Source organism: Panthera leo, chromosome D4 (assembly GCF_018350215.1).
Source record: "Panthera leo isolate Ple1 chromosome D4, P.leo_Ple1_pat1.1, whole genome shotgun sequence".
In the NCBI taxonomy this organism is placed as follows: domain Eukaryota; kingdom Metazoa; phylum Chordata; class Mammalia; order Carnivora; family Felidae; genus Panthera; species Panthera leo.
Genome location: NC_056691.1, coordinates 69,449,753 through 69,469,323, shown reverse-complemented (window position 1 = coordinate 69,469,323; position 19,571 = coordinate 69,449,753). Strand labels below are relative to the sequence as shown.

Genomic DNA, 19,571 nt, shown 5'->3' with positions numbered 1-19,571 from the left:
GTGGGTGAATATTGGTGCTAAGGTAGGGAACACAAGAAGAAAAGTTGGTTTTGAGATGGGGAGATGAATTAAATTTTGAATGTGATAGGCAGAATAATGGTCTTCCCAAAGATGTCCATTCCCTAATTCCAAGAATCTGTGACTATCACCTTACATGATAGAAGAGATTTACAGATGTGATTAAAAGATGCAGAGGAGCACCTGTGAGGCTAAGTCAGTTGAACATCCAATTCTTGATTTCAGCTCAGGTCATGATTCCAGGGTCATGGGATCATGCCCCACATTGGACTCCATGCTGAGCATGGAGCCTGCTGAGATTCTTTCTCTCCCTCTCTCTCTCTGCCCCTCTCCTCTGCTCATGCTTTATAAAACAAAAAATAATAAGTAATAAAAAAATAAAAATAAAAGATGGGGAGATTATCCTGGATTAGCTGGGTGGGCCCAATCCAATCACAGAATCACTAATATGGAGAACTTTTACTGGCTGGGTTAGAGAGATAAGATGGAAAAAGGGAGGGAAGAGCTGAGCCCTCCATTACTGATTTTGAAGATGAGGAAGGGGGCCCCAAGCCAAGGAATGTGATAGCCCCTGGACGCTGGGAATGATTCTCAGTTGATAGCCGGCAAAGAAATGGGTACCTCAGTACTACAACCACAAGGAACTAGCTGAATTATGCCCAAAACCCAATGAACAGGAAACAGATTTTGAGCTAAAGCTTCCAGAGAGAAATGCAGCCTCATGACATTTCGATTAGTCTAGTGTGAGATCCATACTGGACGCCTGACCTGCAGACCTATAAGGTAATACATTTGTGCTGTTTTAAGTTCCTACATTGGTGATAATTTGTTAGGGTAGCATAACAAACAAATATTGGCCCTCACCTGCGTGGTTTGTAGGCACACCAGTTGGCATGTAGTTAGGCGCTTAAGTCACACTGGTAATTTGAACAAATTTATAAAGAATTTGTAAAGAACTGTTAACGAGTAAAAGGTGATTAACAGATAAGAAAGAGAATTCTAAAGAATATAGAAATAGCAAATGTAGGGAGCAGCCAGTACCTCTAGGGCTGTGAGAAAGTACCCAGGGAAGAACAAACTTAGCCAGATCTTGCAAGGTGGGAAATTGATTGGGATTGTTAGTTTGTGATGTAATAGCTTTGGATCAGTGGACAAAACAAAGTGAAGATCTTGCAGCAAGACTTGATGAACAATAGTTAGTCCTGAAGAGTAAATAATTTTAGTTGTTTTGTATTGTAATCTTTAGGAGTAAAGCATTTCCTGGATTGAATAGCTACATTAGTTTTGCTTGTTCTCAATATTGTTTAACATAGCAATAGAAAATATGCAGGTCCCAGTATTATTTTAATGCAGGTACGGAAAAATATGTTGGTTTAAATTTCCATTACCTTTGCTATTCTCATGGGAGGAAAAGATACCCTCATTGTTGTTGGATTTTATGTTTCACAAATGAGTTGAAGAGCTTTTCATATATAGTTCTGTGCGAACTCCTGTGAATTAATCCTTTTACTGATTGGTTTGTAAGAATGTGGCATCAAATATATTCTTTATCATTTGAGCTCTGATTTTTCCCAGTGTGTCATTTGTTTTCCACTGTGTTTTTACCTTTTGTTTTAATACAGAAATATTAAACCCGTTTATATTGAACTACAAATCAGTCTTTTCTCTTTAAGATTTCTGGGTTTCAGGTTATGCTTTAAAATGCCTTTCCAGATGCACCTGATTTTTACCTGTGCCCGCTTCCATGGAGTGAGTGTGAAGGGATGAGAATGCTTATGCTGTGGAATTTATACATTTATGTGTTCTTTGGATTTATTATAAAAACCATCCTCTACTATTATGCTTTTTAAAATATGTTTTTCGGAGCGCCTGGGTCGCTCAGTTGGTTAAGTGTCTGACTTCAGCTCAGGTCATGATCTCACTGTTTGTGAGTTCAAGCCCCTCATTGGGCTCTCTGTTCTCAGTGCAGAGCCCACTTTGGATCCTCTGTCCCCCTCCACGGCTCTCTCTCTCTCTCTCAAAAATAAATAAAGATAAAAAATATTTTTTTCAAACATAGTAATGCTTTTCCCATTCCAAGATGATAATCTTATAGATCTTTTTATGTTTAAAAAAATATATGCATATTTAAGGCGAGAGTTATAGCCAGTTTTTCCACCCAAACAGCTAAGCAATTGCCCCAACTTTGTTGAATATCCCATCTTTTCTCCCTGATTTGCCATACCACCTTTATAAGATGCTAAATTTCCATACACATTTGGGATAATTTATGGACCATTCACATCCACATTCCTGTATATTTGTGTCAATACCATACTTTTTAATTAATTTATTTTTTAAAATGTTTATTTATTTTTGAGAGAGAGCAAACATGGGGGAGGGGCAGAGAGTGAGGAAGAGAGAGAATCCCGAGCAGGCTCCATGCTGTCCGCTGAGAGCCCGACATAGGGCTCAATCCCACAAACCACAGGACCATGACCTGAGCCGAGATCAAGAGTTGGATGCTCAACTGCCTGAGCCACCCAGGCATCCCCATACTGCTTTATTTACTTTAACTTTATTAAAATGTTTTAATATCTTTGGGCCACTTTCACCCTCCCCCTTTATTACTATTATTTTTCAGAATATCTCTGACTGTATTATGACTTTCTTCTTTTTATATTAATTTTGGTAATATTTGACACAAACCGCCACAAATCATGTTGGTGTTTTCATTATAATTGTAATGATATATAGATTTAGGGAAAACAGATATCTTCATAATCTTGTATCTTTCCATCCTAAAATAACGTGTATCTTCCTCTCCAAAAATAAATTTTCTCTCCTTTAAGTCCCTAAGTAGAATTTTAGAAACTCATGATTTTGTGAAATTTTTTTTTTTTTACTAAGCTGCTTTTATTCTTTTATTGTTTTATGAGGTCTCTTGGCTTTTCCAATTTTTCTGAGTCTCTATTTTAGGCATGTAGTTTATAGACAGACAGCCTAGAGTGTGGTTTCATTTTTTGACGCAGTCTGAGTTTTTCATTTTCTAAGGATTTTATTTCCCTTTCATGTAGTGCTATCACAGATGTTTGTTTGGCTTCTGTATTATTTCAAAAAGCCTTAAGTCTGTTTGGGCTATTGTAACACAAAGACCATAGCCTGGGTGGCTTAAACAACATTTATTTCTCCCAGTTCTAGAGGCTGGGAAGTCCAAGATCGAGGTGCTAGCAGATTGGGTGCCTGGTCAGAGCCTGCTTCCTGGTTCATAGAGGGCTCTCTTCCAGCTGTGTCCTCACATGGGGGAAAAGAGACCAGAAGTAAGCTCTGGTTAGGGTTAGGATTAGGGTTAGGGTTAGGGTTCGGGTTCGGGTTCGGATGAGGGCTGTACCCTGATGACTTCATCTAATCCTATTTACCTCCTGAAGGCCCTACTTCCTAATACTATACACTGCAAGGGTGGGTAAGGTTTTGGCATAAATTTTGAGGGGGACACAAATATTCAGTCCCTAACATAGTCATAGTCTGAGTTTTCTTTTTATGTCTTTTCTTGTTAGTCTACCTCACCACTGCCATCCAGACAAGTCTGGTGTTTTTGTTTTGGAAAAAAAAAAGTTACTTTTATTTCTCTTCAAATATAGGTTTTTGTTTAGTCTTCTGACCTCTGTTCCAGACTGTTAGCATACATTATTATTATTTCTATATTATGTAGAAGGATTTTTAAAGATGCCAAAATTAGGTGACAAGTTGGTCTAACATTTCAAAGTCCCATTGATCTTTTTATACTGAGTAGTGCTCTCACGTTTTGAGCATTTACTGTGGACCAGGCATTTCACATGTTACCTCATCTAATCTGTAGATTATTTCTAGATGGGTATTGCATTTCCCATTTTCATGTGAAGAAATCAAGTCTCAAAGGCATAGGAAATGCCCACCTTCAAACAGTAGGGGATTTGAACCATAGTCTTTCTACTTTCTTCTCTTGCCTTTCTTCATATCCCTTCTACATCCTGAGGGAAGAAATCCAAGCTATGTTATCATCTGTATGTCTTGGTTGATGAATCAAAGGAAAGGGTTGGAAGTGAGACTTCTCTAAGTATAGTTTACTTTTGACTTTTGAACTAAGTAAACGTTTTGTTTTTTTCTGAAGACTAAAATCAGGAAAAAGAATGCTAACCCTAAAATTGAAAATTAATTGAAATTAATAACCTTAACTCTTTATCAAATTGGTTACATAACCAGACAGAGGAAAGAATTATTTCTAGTCATCCTGGAACATGTTCTTCTGGTATACATTCCTGGTGAGGTATATTCTAATGAAAAAAGAATTGCAAATAATTTCAGACTTCACGCAGTAGTTTTATTATTAGGAGTAATATTTGCATGATAATTTTGAAATATATAATTTATATATTAGGAAAGGACAAATAAGAATGTTAATGTTAAGATCCAAACTTTTCACTATGGGAGAAAGGAGATACATGTAAGAAATTAAAGTAAAAATCCTGTGTTAAATTTGATATATTAATACGAACTCAAGGTTTAGATTCTTTTACTTTCTCTGTTCACTGAAAGTACCTAAAAGCAACAGTATCCCAGTAGCACTGTTAACTGAGGATCTATCCTTCGTTCTTGTTTTTGCTGACAGTTTTGGCAAAGCCTCATCACATGGGTAGGAAAGGACTAGGTGCCCCGGGCTAAGACTGTTTCAGGTAAGGAAATAAGTCAGTGTTTATAGCAGTTGGGGATTTTAAAATTGTTTGCCAGGGGTGAGGTCTGCCCAGTCCTCTTCATCATCATTTTGTAAAGGCTACATTGCTCACTAATGCTTTATGTGAAAGTGGACACTTTTGGGTAAACATAAAGGCGGAGTTGTATCCTATGTCTGGATTAATGCTGGCTAGGAATCTGGAATTGAGAACAGGAAATCTTGAGAAGTTAAGTTCCTGGGAGTTAGTAAAAACTCCTGGAACAACTTCACATTTTCAAAGGCTATATAATTGGTAATTGGTAGGATCAAAGCTGAGGTGACCAAGGGGGACAACTCAGATAATATCTGGGTTGTAGGAGGCATAAGTATATCTGTGATATGAAAAAAGGATGGAGTTGGAAAAATACTAAGGCCCAGAGAAGGATGGAAGGATCTAGAAGGCTGGGGAGGAGTGAAGGGTTCTACTAGGCTGGATGCTGTGGAGAGGGATTGTGGATTCACCTTCCTCTTTAAGGACCCTCTCCCACATCGAAAACACTGTCACTTTTCCATAACTCCATGGTGGGGACCTAGAACTCTAGTCTACAGTACATTTTCTCAGCACTCAGTTGTTTGAGGCTTCTGTGCACTTCAGATAAACTCTGCTTTCAGATACTTTCTCAATGAGCGTTGGGGCACTAATTCCATTTTATATTTTCTGTGAGTATGGGATTCCTTTTTCTATTTCTCTACTATTTACAGAGAAAGCAAATTTTACCAACATTTAGGAAAAACAGACACATCAATATGGCAAAGGAACCTTAGGGCCAGTCCCCAGCAGAGAGGAATCTTCTCCTCTTCCTACTTTTCTACACCAATTATGTTGATACAGAGAGCCACCTGAGATGGAAACTCTCAGGAAAGGCTAGAATGTCATCACAGGGCACAGGACAGGCATAGGAGTGGGAACTGGGATTTATATCTGAAGCTCACAGTCCCTCTATCTGGGATGATAGAGGGCTCCTATAGAACCCTAATAACAGTGAGTCACCTGCCATAGACTGGATTATAAAGAGTGTTCGGGGTACCTGTGGAGGACAGAGTCCCTCAACTCTATTCATCAGTCGTGATTCCAACTCCGGTATCTCTGGGCCAGGGCCTCCCTTTGTGTTGGGGCTGATATGGAGAATAGTGCTCCTCGCCTTTGAAAGCCTCAAATCAGATGCTGGAACCCAAGCTCTGTCATCAGGGTCAAGTCCGATGTGAAGGAATACACATGAACTTTCTGTTCTGGGCAATTTGTGTCCTTTACCTGAAGAGGATAGGGACTGAAAAATAGTTGAGATTGACCTACAGAAAACCCTTTTTGAAATTTTTGTAGAAGGAAAAGTGGACAATATTCTATTCACTTTAAAGTGACTAACAGAGCTCTAATAATTTAGAAAATCAGATTATCCGTGAATAATGAATAATGAATGTCTGCAGCTAATCTAGAGAGAAGAGCGTGAAAATTTGGTCCTAGCCACTCACTGTAGTCTCTTAAGATCAGTGCACAGTCAGAAAGAGGAACAAAGGTCTAGCATTAAAAGGCAAGGTTTTGTATCGTCTACCTTAATCTCACCTGTCCATGAGGACCCAGGTCCACAATCTCTGCGGATGGCAGTTCCTAGAGCAATTCCCATTAGAAAACAGAACTCTTAGAGGGGAGGTTCACAACAAGGATTCCCTGTTCTGCCATGGGGAGGGCCACGTGAGATATATTGGAAACACTACTGGTTTTGGAGGCAGAAACCCCAGATCCTGATTTTGGACAAGCTGTCTGACTTCCCAAGGTTCAGGTTCCTCCTCTGAGGTATCATCTGGTCTCCATACCTCACAGGGTTGTTGTGAGGATCCCATGAGATAATGTCTGTGAAAGGCCTTCCTATTATTGTCATGGCCTATTCTATCTTGTGTGTTAATTTTGTTGCTTTCAGAGTCTTAGTCCCCCAAGAGTCTGCCCCAAAGGATCATTCCACTCGGCCTCCTAAAATATCACTTTGCTCCTCTCTTCACCACAAGTAACCCAAGCTCTTGGATTCTCACATTGGAGAGGATGACTGAAAGAACCTAATGAAGCACAGGACGAGCTTTTCTGGTGAACCGGAGATGAATCTCTCTCCCCTCTTTCCTGTATCCCTCTTCCTAGGATGACTTATGCAGTGACAGGGCCCAGTGCAGCCTGGGATTGATACTGGCTCAGAAACCTATAGGGAATATAGGGAATATAGTCTGTGGACTCTCCAGAGGAATATTTCCCTCTGTTGCCTCTTTGCCCGAGTACCTTTTTGGAGCCTATCTCCCCTCAGTGAACTCTTACCATCTTTTCCCCCTCCTTGTGTCCTATTTTCTCGAAACTCCTACTTGTCACTTATTTTACCACCACCACTGGCTTTCTTTTTGTGAAAATTTGCGTGGAACAGCTAATTTTCACAATGCTAATTTTCTGAGCATTGTTTTGTTTAGGAACCCATACTTGCTTTCTATGTATGACATGACAGGGAATTTTAGAATTCTAGTTGTTTGACCTGTTAACAATATTGTCCATCCCTAGATCCCTTCTTGGTTGAGTCTTATCACCTAGGAAATCATTTGATTAATTCCATGATACTTCTAGCAAAGGAAGTCGGATGGCACCGAAGGAAAGTAAGTACAAACCCAACAGACAGTGTAATTAATTGCATGTTGTAGCCGGGCACTGGACTCTTAGCGAGGAGTGACTAAGGTAAACAAACAAACAAACAAACAAAGAGTGTTAAAGATAAAGACCTTGGAGGTATCCTGGTTAACAGACAAGAAGTGTTAACAACTGAAACCTTAACTTTGCAGAGAGGAAAGAACAAAGGAAAAGAGCAAAAGCACGTGCAGGTTAAAGCACCGCAGCGGGTGGCTCTGGTGGTCTTGTCTGGTGGATCTTGAGGGAAGGTGGCACTTCCTGTGGTTACCAGTGCGGTCCCAATGGTCTTGGGTGGGAGGTGCAACTTCCTGCTGTTATCTGTTCTGGAATGATTCCTCAGATTTCTCTGTGTGAGGTCTCAGGACAGCCTCCCAGGGATTTCGTGCGGCTTATGCCTTTTGACTTGGGAGGCATGGGTTCCCTGTTGTGTTAGTTGTTAACAGTACCTAGTAAGGTCCTTCTCACGGAGGTTTGACTGCATTCTTTCTTTGAGATCTGACGTAGTAACTTAAAAAAGTAAGGAAATTTGTGTTATTACTCAAAAGAATGCTAGGACAGAGAGTTAATAGAATATTTTGGTGATTCAAAAGAAAACTCTTATCTAGGCACAAAATAACTGAGGTCATTTTATGGAAAGAAAACACGAATTTTATTCTTTTTGTGTATTGTCTATGTTATAATTTGCAGTAAGAGATTTAGAAGCCTTTTCTGTGAATAAATCAATTAACATTGAATATATCCTTGAAATTATCGTTTTGTCATTTATAGAATTAAAGTTTATTAATGTACCTCTGTATGTATATGTAGACATACATAAATATGTATGTATAATAAAGTTAACTTTAATCTTAAAATATAATTTATCTAAGGGGCACCTGGCTGGCTCAGTCAGTAGAGTGTGTGATTCTTGGTCTCAGGGTTGTGAGTTTGAGCCCCATGTTGGTTGTAAAGATTACTTTAAAAAAAATAAAATCTTTAAACATTTATACATTCTATTAATCTATAGTCCTTATATAATGTATGTGAATAAGGATAAATTAAAACTATTATATATATTACACATATATTTCAAAGCTTAGAAACTGTTCAGGTATCCAAATATTATATATCAAGTAATTCAACATTTTCTAAAGTCTTAACATTTTAATTAAGTATATGGAAATTATAATTTTAGTTAAAACATTAAATCCTTATGATTCATAGTATTGTACGAATTTTATAAGATCAGAACCCTTTAAAAGACATCTGTCCTATGATTTTACTTAAACACAATTTTATATTTTGTAATCTTGAAAAGTTTGCTTCAACCGTGATTCTTTTCTTGTCCCATAAAACCAACATACAAAATTTAGAAGGTTTAAATCTTGAAGTTTTAATCTTAGTTTTATATAAACTAGAATACTGTCTTAGCATTAATCTTATATAATAAAACCAGGGCAATAACTTTATATAATAAAACCAAGGCAAGGGCGCCTGGGTGGCTCAGTCAGTTAAGCATGCCACTCTTGATTTTGGCTGAGGTCATGATCTCAGAGTTGTGAGATCAAGCTGTGAGTTGGGATCCATGCTGAGCATGGAGCCTGATTGGGATTCTCACTCTCCCTCTCTCTCTGTCCCTTCCCTGCTCATGCTTTATCTCTCTCTCAAAATAAATAAACATTAAAAAAAAAAACCCACAAGGCAATATAGGCATATATTGTCTCTAATCAATATGATTAACTCATTCTAATTTATCCAAAATTTATTTATGAGACAATTACAGGATACTTTAAAAAATACACTTTATAAACTTTGTATTCATGAAACAAAATTTGAGTAATCTTAAAGTCATAATTAGAAGCTCTTATATTAGGGGCACCTGGGTGGCTCAGTCGGTTGAGCATCTGACTTTGGTCCAGGTCATGATCTCACAGTTTGTGAGTTCGAGCCCTGCATCAGGCTCTGTGCTGACAGCTCGGATCCTGAAGCCTGTTTCGGATTCTGTGTCTCCCTCTCTCTCTGCCCCTCCCCAGCTCATGCTCACACTCTGTCTCTGTCAAAAATAAATAAACTTAAACAAAAATTTAAAAGCTCTTATATTGAAGCTAAGATCTCTCATAGCTATAGTATGAAGGCTACTATTTACATTTGTCTACATTTTATAATGCAAAATAGTTTACTGACATTTTTATTTTCTTTATTCTTTGACATTTTTGACTATATAGTATGCAAAATAATGACCATGATTTTTTTTTGTCTGAGCAATTGATCTTTAAAAATTCCCAAGTTGGGGAAAAACAGAGGGACAGACCAACAACAAAGTGAGTGGGGTGCCTGGGTGGCTCGGTTGGTTAAATGTTTGACTTCTGCTCAGGTCATGATCTTGTGGTTAGTGAGTTAGAGCCCTGCATTGGGCTCCCTGATGGCAGTGTGGAGCCTGCTTGGGATTTTTTCTCTCTTCTCTCTCTCTGCCCCTCCCCTGCTTCCTCTCTCTCTCTCTCTCTCTGATAAATAAATAAACTTTAAAAAAAAGTAAGAGGTAGCTTTAGACAAATATGAAATTATCAATGTAAAAGGTTATCTTTTCGGGGCGCCTGGGTGGCTCAGTCTGTTAAGTGTTTGACTTCGGCTGAGGTCATGATCTCACGGTTCATGGGTTTGAGCCCTGCGTCGGGCTCTGTGCTGACTGCACAGAGCCTGGAGCCTGCTTTGGATTCTGTGTCTCCCTCTCTCTCTCCTCCTCCCCCACTCACGCTCTGTCTCTCTCTCAAAAAATAAATAAATATTTTAAAAAAAGGTTATCTTTTCTCTGTAAGGAGAAGGGAGAAAGTTTAGATGCAGGAAAACCTGTTTCATATATACATAGACCCAAAAGAGAAAGTCATTATAGGTTTAAACAGTAACTCAAGCCCTTGACAATTTTATCAAGCCATACAATTAAAAGCCAGTGTTTATTAATCCCTACAGAATGGAAACAGAGGGGAAATCTACATTAATCACAGTGATCTCTCTCTTTTAGACCAGTTATACAATCTCCTGAGAGTTTCTGTTCCCTTTTTGCCTTAGGCATTTCTCAAATGAACATTCCTGTTCATGTCAAAGTTCCCCTAGTGGCCACTATAATTCTAATTTATCCTCGGTGAAGTTATGCCAGGTGCTAGCACAGACTTATTAGCAGACAAGCCCATGAGAGATTTTTTGACTGTTGTTCAGAGGTAAAATATCACTTGTGTTTTAAGTCCTCAGCCCTAAGGTTAGGCTGCTTCTACTTGCTGACCTGGGAAATCAGCAGCCACCTGGCTCTGTGTGGAGAGATCTTTCAAAGCCAATTTCTCATACCCAGAGAAGACTGGAGAAAGTTCTCATAGACAAACAGAAGCTGGTGGACAAACATAAGGCAGAGAAGATGGTGTTAAAAGTCAAACTTCACCAGGGGACACTCAGGTCTGACCAGAAACCAAAAATTCTAGCAGACAAATATTAAACTGGTTGTATCTTTGGTCCTTTGATATCGGAATCTAAATTCAGTGTAAAATCACACAATCAGAGACAAAGAGACCTTCAATGTCTTGAGATTCAAGGAGTCTCAGATATGCACATTAGTACTGAGTTAAGGAGGCCAAAGCTTAGTAGGGAGGGTATTGACCAAGTATCAAGAGAACCTTCAGGTGTCCTAATCAGGACACCAGGAACAAACTTATAGTTGACAAAGTCAGGTTTATTGGCTTGTTGCAACGAGGGAGGTGACATAGGAACCATGGCATGTGCCACCAAGAAAGGGAAAAATTATGATGCAGTTTTAAGGAGGGATGGCATTTAGGTGAAATTTATTTTTTTTAAACATTTATTTATTTTTGAGAGTGAGAGAGAGAGAGAGAGAGAGAAAATGAGTGGAAAGGGGCAGAGAGAGAAGAAGACACAGAATCCAAAGCAGGTTCCAGGCTCTGAGCTGTCAGAACAGAACCTGATGCGGGGCCCAAACTCACGAATTGTGAGATCATGACCTGAGTTGAAGTCAGACGCTTAACCGCCAGCGCCCCTGAAATTGATATGAAACAGTATTTTGATAAGTTAAAGCGAAGGAGGGCTGTATGTAAAAGGGATAACATCAGGTCTGGATGGTGAAATGGGACACAAGGTCTCCTTTTCTTAGAAACTACAAATTAAGATAGATGTAGAATGTTATACCCCTGAACCCCTATCTTGAATCTGTACCTGGGTTGGATATCAAGGCAGTTGCTCTGTGTCAAAGTGAGTTAGATCCTGTAGGCAACAGTAGGATGTTTTGTTCTTACTGAAATTATTTCAAAAATGAAGTTTCTGATAAACTATGATTTTAGAAAGCAAGATTTCTTAGTAACAAAGTAATAGTCATGCTACTGAGTGTCATTAGGACACTTTACAGCTGCAGTGTTTCCTTGGGAGAAATAGAATTTTCTGCTAATTTTGCAGCTGGTTTTATCTGTGTTCTGTGTCTGTTTTCCCAGCTTGATGAATGACATGGTGGGTTTTCAGTGTCTCAGGCCAAACTAATTTTCACTTTCTCAACATGTAACTCAGTCTCTTGTTTTACCAGCCTGTAGAACTTGCCAGAAGGAAGCTGTGGTGGCATGGGACTTTTTCTGGAAGTGATTAATCTCTTCCCTTCTTTTCTGTTTCCCCACTTCTTTAAAAATTTTTTTTTTTCAACGTTTTTTATTTATTTTTGGGACAGAGAGAGACAGAGCATGAACGGGGGAGGGGCAGAGAGAGAGGGAGACACAGAATCGGAAACAGGCTCCAGGCTCCGAGCCATCAGCCCAGAGCCTGACGCGGGGCTCGAACTCACGGACCGCGAGATCGTGACCTGGCTGAAGTCGGACGCTTAACCGACTGCGCCACCCAGGCGCCCCACTGTTTCCCCACTTCTTAAGATGGGCTGTGCAATTTTGGGGCCCCAGTGATGCCTGCGGTTGTTCCTGAAGGAGGAACCCACGGGGAACAGAATGAGAAAGCAAGTCTTGGGATGAGGTTTATAAAAGGTGTACAGCTTTCTCCACTATCCAAAACTAGTGTGTTCCTATGAAAACTTTCATAAGCCAAAGAAGAAAAAAATAGCATAAAGCAAACATTACCATTTCTAGAAATTATTTTGAATGTTCCCACCTTCCCCCCCCCCCCCAAAAAAAAAAAACTTCTTAGGCTTTTCTGATACCTTAGGGCACATCTTGCTAAGGGAGGCACAGAATAAATTGAGATAGAGCACAGATGCTCACAGACATAGTTCAGAGCTCTGGTGGCTGGAGGCTGAGATGCTGAGTGTAGTTCCTGGGGAAGGACCTTGGTGGGGTCGCTCTCACTGCCACTGCTACTGCTTGGGGTGAGGCCTGCCTCTATAACTGCAACACAAACGCTGAATGCTATTTTCACTCTTCACCTTTTGATGGTAAAAGCAAAAATTCTCTTTGGAATTCTTTCGGGTACTGAAAACAGGTAGTAATGTAGGTCTTTCATAAAAGCAAAGTGAGGGAAGTACATGTATCATGGGTATAGGATGTTCTAATGGGCAGGGGCAGTATGCCTTAGGGGCCCTTACCCTCTCCAGACCCTCTTGTTCCTATTCTGTGTCAGTAACTGCTGGGTCAAGACCTGGGCAGGGAGGGTTGGGAAGGCATCCGTGTGGAGGGTGACCTTCTGTTTTTAGCAGGCCTGTGAAAGATGCTGCTCTGTCAGTGTCCCCTTTGTTCCTTCGGCTCCTCTTCCTGAGTTGTCTTTAACTCTGGCCTCCACTCTTTTACCAGACCTTCCAGAAAACCCATTACCAGCCCTTCAGGCTGAGCCCATTCACTGTTTTTTTTTAAACATTTTTTTTTTAATGTTTTATTTTTGAGAGACAGAGAGACAGCATGTGAGCAGGGGAGGGGCAGAGAGAGAGGGAGACACAGAATCCAAAGCAGGCTCCAGGCTCGGAGCTGGTGGCACAGAGCCTGATGTGGGGCTCGAACTCACAGAGCTGTGAGATCATGACCTGATCCAAAGTGAGACACCTAACCAACTGAGCCACCCAGGTGCCTCTGAGCCCATTCGCTTCTGACCTATTTATCAGCCTCCCTTCCCAGGACCCTACAGAATCCTGTCAACCCTTGCACCTCCCTAGCTCGTGTCTGACTCTGCTCCCACAGAGCCTGTTTCCTTCTCTCTGTGCTCTGCCCTTCACAGTGGGCCCCACTCCCTCATCCCTGCTTTCCCCCTATTACTGCCGCCAGAGGCTCTCCCAAATTCTCAATCCTCTCTTTTACCACTCCAATGATGGCTTTATCTCCTCTGCCTGGGAATCCTCCTTGCCTTAGTCTCACCTCATCTTTCACTATCCTTCCTTCATCCCCACAAACCAGTTTCCTCATTTTTTCCCCCAAGATCCCTCTGCTTCCATTTGACCCCAGGCTCCCTTATTCAGTCTCATCACTGGGCACCAGATCCCTTTTTGCCTCTGGAGCTACAATCGTAACAGACCGTCTTCTACTCCCCTCATTTACCCTTTCTCCTCTCCTCTGGAACACACAGAACTACTAGACCCTCTTATGCAACCAGATCCCACCTCTTCGTATGATGCTACCCTCTTTGTAAGGACCTCAGCTTCCCATTTCTCACCAATACCTCATTCCATTCACTCCATGAATCCCACTGATTCATTTGCCTGTCAGCCCCCTCCACCAACTGTCTCTACCCCACCATTGCTGGACTCTGACAGTGTTGGTTTTTGGCTTGATTTCAGTCTTACTGAGCACTGTCCCAGAGAGCTCATCTTCAGAAAACCCCCTTCTGTCTGGCCTCTTCTGTTGCAACAACCTCAAGCATTGATTGCTCGAAACACTTGCTCATTTCCACCTTCTGGTGGCAGGTGTCTGCTGAGGACTTGTTTCTCCCTACCTTCTCATACTGTGATTTCCAGCAGGAGTTTTTTTCTCTTTGTCCATCAGGTTCTATCTCTGGGTAGATCCTGTAACCAGATATGTAGATGCAGGTAGACATGCTTTCCTCAGCTCTACTGTCCAGAAGCTCCTGGAGGTACAAGTCACAAAGAGTACAGATTTCCAGATTTGGGAGGACAAAGAGGAGGGGATCATTTCTTTAAAAACTTTTTTTTTTAATATTTATTTATTTTTGAGACAGAGAGACAGAGCATGAGCAGGGGAGGGCCAGAGAGAGAGGGAGACACAGAATCCAAAGTAGGCTCCAGGCTCTAAGCTGTCAGCACAGAGCCCAACGCAGGGCTCGAACCCACGAGCTGTGAGATCATGACCAGAGCCGAAGTCAGATGCTTAACCGGCTGAGCCACCCAGGCGCCCCTTTCTTAAGGAGGGGATCATTTCTAAAACAACAGAGGACACATTACCAACTCCATTGTTCTGTGATTCCCTTAGTGTCACTTGCTGTTCCATAGCCCTCTGACTCTTCTGGATATGTGAAGGTGAACTAGAGAAATTGCATAATCTGTAGGAACTTACAAATCCCCAAACCTTCAGAGACCCTGCAGCAGAAACGTAGCTAGTTCTTCTGAGGTCCTTACTCTGCACAGCAAGTTGGCTACTCTCCTGTCCTTTGACCGTTGTCCCTCACCACTTTCTCTTACTTAGTCTCTAATGCCCTCCTCCTGCAGCCCAAATGCAGATAACCAATCCCCAGACCTTTCCCCCCACCCTTGGAGGAAAGTTCTAGAGAGGAAGAACTTACCAAAGAAGGAGGGTACCTTCTCTAAGTTGAGTTTCCACTTTAGGAATATGATAATGGAGATAAATTTAGGAATGAATTGGAATTCTTTCAAGGATTAAACAGTTGAGGGAGATAGTCAAGGTCAAAGCATCCCCAGCTCTGGAGCAGCCTGGGTCAGCAGAAGCCCTGTGTCCATAAGCTTCAGGCCCCAAGGAAAAGCCAGAAAAAGAATGTAGCCCCAAAGGATGAGAGGGCCCTTAGGATATCCAAAACATACATGCATCAAAGAAAGGAGGTAGGACTTGGGGACATACCAATCCAAGCAGTCACCCTCCCAGCCCAGGGACTTAGGTGACACCCTAATGAACAAGACCCATAGTTTTTGCCCCAGCTGGAATAAAGTACAAAACATCACTTGGGAACAAAGGACGAGATGCTGTTTCAGCGGCTTTGTCCTGGGACACAGGCTAAGGGCAAGTAGGTTGCTTCCCAAAACTCCATCACCTGTGCGTTGTCCATATCCAAATTGAAACCAGAGGGGTCTGGGTAAAGTATCACAGTCATTGTTACAAGCATTTGGGACACATCAGTGAGAAAGACAAAACTCCCTGCCCTTGTCGAGTTTACATCATTGGTTCTTGAGTCTCCTTCCCCTCAAACTGCTCAAAACTCTATCAGACCTCCTTCATTTTCCTCAAGCCTCCTCCTCAACACCTCCTCAACACATTTTGCTGTGTGGCCTGCTCCTGAAAGGTACCGCAAGCCTTCCCATGGGAGCCTTTCGTCATCAGATCTTCTAAAGGGTTGCATCCCACCCTCACTTCCTTCTTCCTTACTGCTGTGTGAAGGAGGGGTCCTTCCGGGAGGCCTTCCTTGACCCTCCCAAAGAAGGATGGGTGTCTTCACTTTCATCATCACAACTCTTGTTGCACTATGTTGCAACTCTGGGCGACCTTCCCTCTTCTCTGAGCTTCCCTGGGGGGCCTTCTCTCTCTCCCTCACTGCTGGCCTGTGTGTCACACCCAGGTAACGGTCAATAACCGTGAGGGAATTGACGACGGAGATTGGAGGAAGCCTCTGGGGGCGGGGCTGCATCCCGGGGCGGGGCCACGCCAGGGCGGGGCCACGTCAGGGGCGGGGCCGAAGTCTGGGGCGGGGCCCGCTTGGGGCTCTCTTCACGCTTTCAGGGGGTGGTCAGCCTGGCTTCCCTTCAGGATGTTGAGTCGGGAAGGAAAAGCTGGGGCTTCCCCCTCACGGACCGGGTTAGGATGGGGCCTTCCCGCTCTGCCTGCGGGGCTTCACCAGCAGTCCCTCACCTCAGCCCGCAGGGCATTACATTGGGGCCGCACGGGCCCGGGTCGGCCTACGAAGGCCCGGAGAGGCCTCAAGAGGCCCTGAGCGCCTGCCGCCCTCTCTGCGGGAGCTCGGCGCAGGTCACCTCCATCAGCCTCACTGACTGCTGCCTGTTGAGGCCGCACTGCCCTGGCTGCCCGGCAGGTCCCTGGGCCCAGGTTCCAGTGTCATGGTCCCAGGGGCTGGAGCGCTATGCACACCCGCCTAGTGAGGCCGCCGCAGGGGTGGAAGAAGTGGAAGGAGCCGCAGAGCCTTGTTCAACGCCGGGTTCCGGCTGGCCCACAGCTACCTTGTTCAACGTCGGGTTCCGGCTGGCCCACAGCTGGTGCTGCAGCTGCCGCGGGGGCTTGGCGAGGCCAGCGTCTCACGCTCCCCCACGACCAGTATCCACCGAGGGTGCCCGGCCAGCGCTGGAAACTGTTTTCTGGAAAGCTGCCAGGAAGGCCCGGGCGCCTCTAGCAAGGCCGGGCGATGGCTCGCGAGAGCGCCGAGGGGAAGGCCCTCAGCGCAACCTGACGGTGGAGGCACGAGGTCACCCCTGAGTGGCAGAGACGGAAGCCCGTGCAGACTCCGGAGTCCCAGGTCCTACCGCGCGGCGCAGGCCTCCAGCACAGCGCGTGGAGTTGCTTCCACGACTCAGGTAGGCTTCTACTCCAGCCTTGCTTTGGTGGGGGGGCTCTCAGCGTCGGGGTCTCCGGGTGTGATGGTCGTCGCCAGAGATGGGAGCAAACGCTGCGTTTCTTCTTTTGGACAGGTTTTCTTGCATGAGTGTTATCTAGCAAGTTTACAAGATACGGATTACCCCGTAATAGTCGTGCTCATAGGCTCGACCCCAAACATTTAATGCTAACACGTGTTGCATTTCTTTCCAGACTTTGCTATGCCTATTTTCAGTGTTTAAATAATATACATACGTATATTATTTGTGAAAGGTGGGAAAACATTTAACGTTTTATCGTAAGCAATTTCGGCATTGTTATGTACTGTTCGTAAACATCATTTTAAATATGTTCCATATTAGCTCAGCCTATTTTTTCTTTGATATTCAGGTTTGTTCTAAGTTTTTGATATTATACATTTTGTGCATAATTGCACTTGGTTCTGAACTGTTATTCCAAAAAATCACAAAGCTTTTCCAGAAGTTATGATTTTTTCTTTCTTTTTTCTTTTCTTTTCTTTATTATTATTATTTTTTAATGTTTATGTATATTTGAGAGGGAGAGAGCACAAGCTGGGGAGGGGCAGAGAGAGAGGGAGACACAGAATCTGAAGCAGGCTCCAGGCTCTGAGCTGTCAGCACAGAGCCGGATGTGGGGATCAGACTGATGAACGGTGAGATCATGACCTGAGCCCGAGTCGGTTGCTCAACCAACTGAGCCACCCAGGCGCCCTGTGAATTTCAGATGATTTTCTAATCCAGGATTCTACCCTTGAGCCATTTCTCTTCTTTTCTTATGGTCTCCTTAGGTGAGATATCTACCCATCAAGTAAGTTATTTCAATGCTGACTTTTCCCTTTTGCTTCAAATTTATACATCCCGATGCTTGCTAAACATTCCCCACCTTGGTTTCCCACAGGTGCTCCAAACCTAAAATCCATAAATTTAGCTTATCATCTTCCTCTGCCATCACCGCCCTTGCTATCCTAGTCCCAGTATCAATTGGTAGCACCTGGTCACCACACCAGAAACAGGTGAGGCTTTCTATGCTCCACCTCCTTCATTCTTCCCACGTTTAGTCACCAATATTTAGCAACTATCTGCTAAATATTTCTCAGATTTTAATCTCCTTTCAGTTCTTACTCCCCCCCTGGTAGTTCAGACCTTCATCATCTGTCACCAAACTATGCAGTAGCCTCTTAGCTAATCTCTGTTTCTAACTTATCCTCTATTTGCTGATCTCTACTTTTTTAGCTTCTTTTGTCACTCTCTACTCTGCATTTTTTTACTCCGGTAATAAACGCCTGTTTTTTTCAGTGTTTCCACATCTTTACTCATTATGATTTTTCTACTTGGAGTGCCTTAGGCAGATAAATACTAGAATTCTCACTGTCTACTACAGTAGGTCATAGGCTTTATTATTTTTTTTTAAGGAATTTGCCTATTTCATATAAGTTGTTGAATTTATTGTCATAGTTCATAATATTTTCTTATTTTTCTTTTAATGTTAGTAGATCTGGTGATGTTCCTTATTTCATTTTTGATATTGGTAATTGTGTCTTTTGTGATCAGGCTGACTAGAGGTTTATTGTCATTTTCTTTGCAGAGAAATAGCTTTTGGTTTCTTTGATTTTCTTATTTTTGTTTTTTATTTGATAGATTTCTGCTCATATTTTAATTATGTTCTTCCTTCTGTTTGCTTCCTTCTCTTTCCTTTTCCTATTTCTTCAGGTAATACTTATTAGATCACTAATTTGAGACCATTTTTCCCTTAATATAATTTTTTTTAAGTGAACATAACCTCAAGATTGTATTGTCTTTATAATAACGATCATTTAGCCTTTTCTCTTGTTATCTCTTCCTAGTTCAAAATGCCTGCAGTTCCTAATAGGCAGCTTTCTTTTAGATCCATAGCTGGGCTCAATGCATTCTAGCCTCAGTATAATCTTCTTTGTCGTGTTAACCTTTTTGTGGAAAATTGGCTTACTCTGCTTGCCACAGTCACTTTGCCTCCTGTCCTAGCACTGCTTCCCCTGGACACATGACAATCCTTGCCTTTCTTGTACTGTGTTATTTTGTTGGCGTTTGCCACACTTCTTAGAGAAAGTCTGGTGGGTTTTAGGAATGTTTACCATGTTTGCATGGCTATTTTCATTATACATGTTTAATGTTACAAATCTCCTTATATATTCTGATTTATCTGTAGCCCATAAATTTTGATACTTTGTATTTATTTTCAATTGAGATTGTTATTTAAATTTCTTTTTTTCAAAGTTTATTTTTGAGAGTGAGTGAGTGCAAGAATGCAAGTGTGGGAGCGGGGGAGGGGCAGAGAGAAACCAAGAAAGAGAGAATCCCAAGCAGGCTCCATGCTGTTAGTATATCAGTAAGGAGTCCTCCATGGAGCTTGAACCCATGAACCGTGAGATCATGACCTGAGCTGAAATCAACAGTTGGACACCGAACCGACTGAGCCATCTAGGCAC

The 19,571-nt window shown here is 42.3% G+C and overlaps 1 long non-coding RNA gene and 1 pseudogene across 1 annotated transcript; both read right to left on the bottom strand.

Moving 5' to 3' along the window:
• Positions 1 to 7,390: 7,390 nt before the first annotated feature.
• On the bottom strand, positions 7,391 to 16,089 carry LOC122205436. The gene is made up of 3 exons (XR_006196050.1): positions 15,911 to 16,089; positions 14,292 to 14,423; positions 7,391 to 7,910 (listed from the first exon to the last, which is right to left on the bottom strand). It is a non-coding gene; the product is annotated as an uncharacterized LOC122205436 (long non-coding RNA).
• Positions 16,090 to 18,887: 2,798 nt separating this feature from the next.
• On the bottom strand, positions 18,888 to 19,220 carry LOC122204583 (annotated as a pseudogene).
• Positions 19,221 to 19,571: the final 351 nt, after the last annotated feature.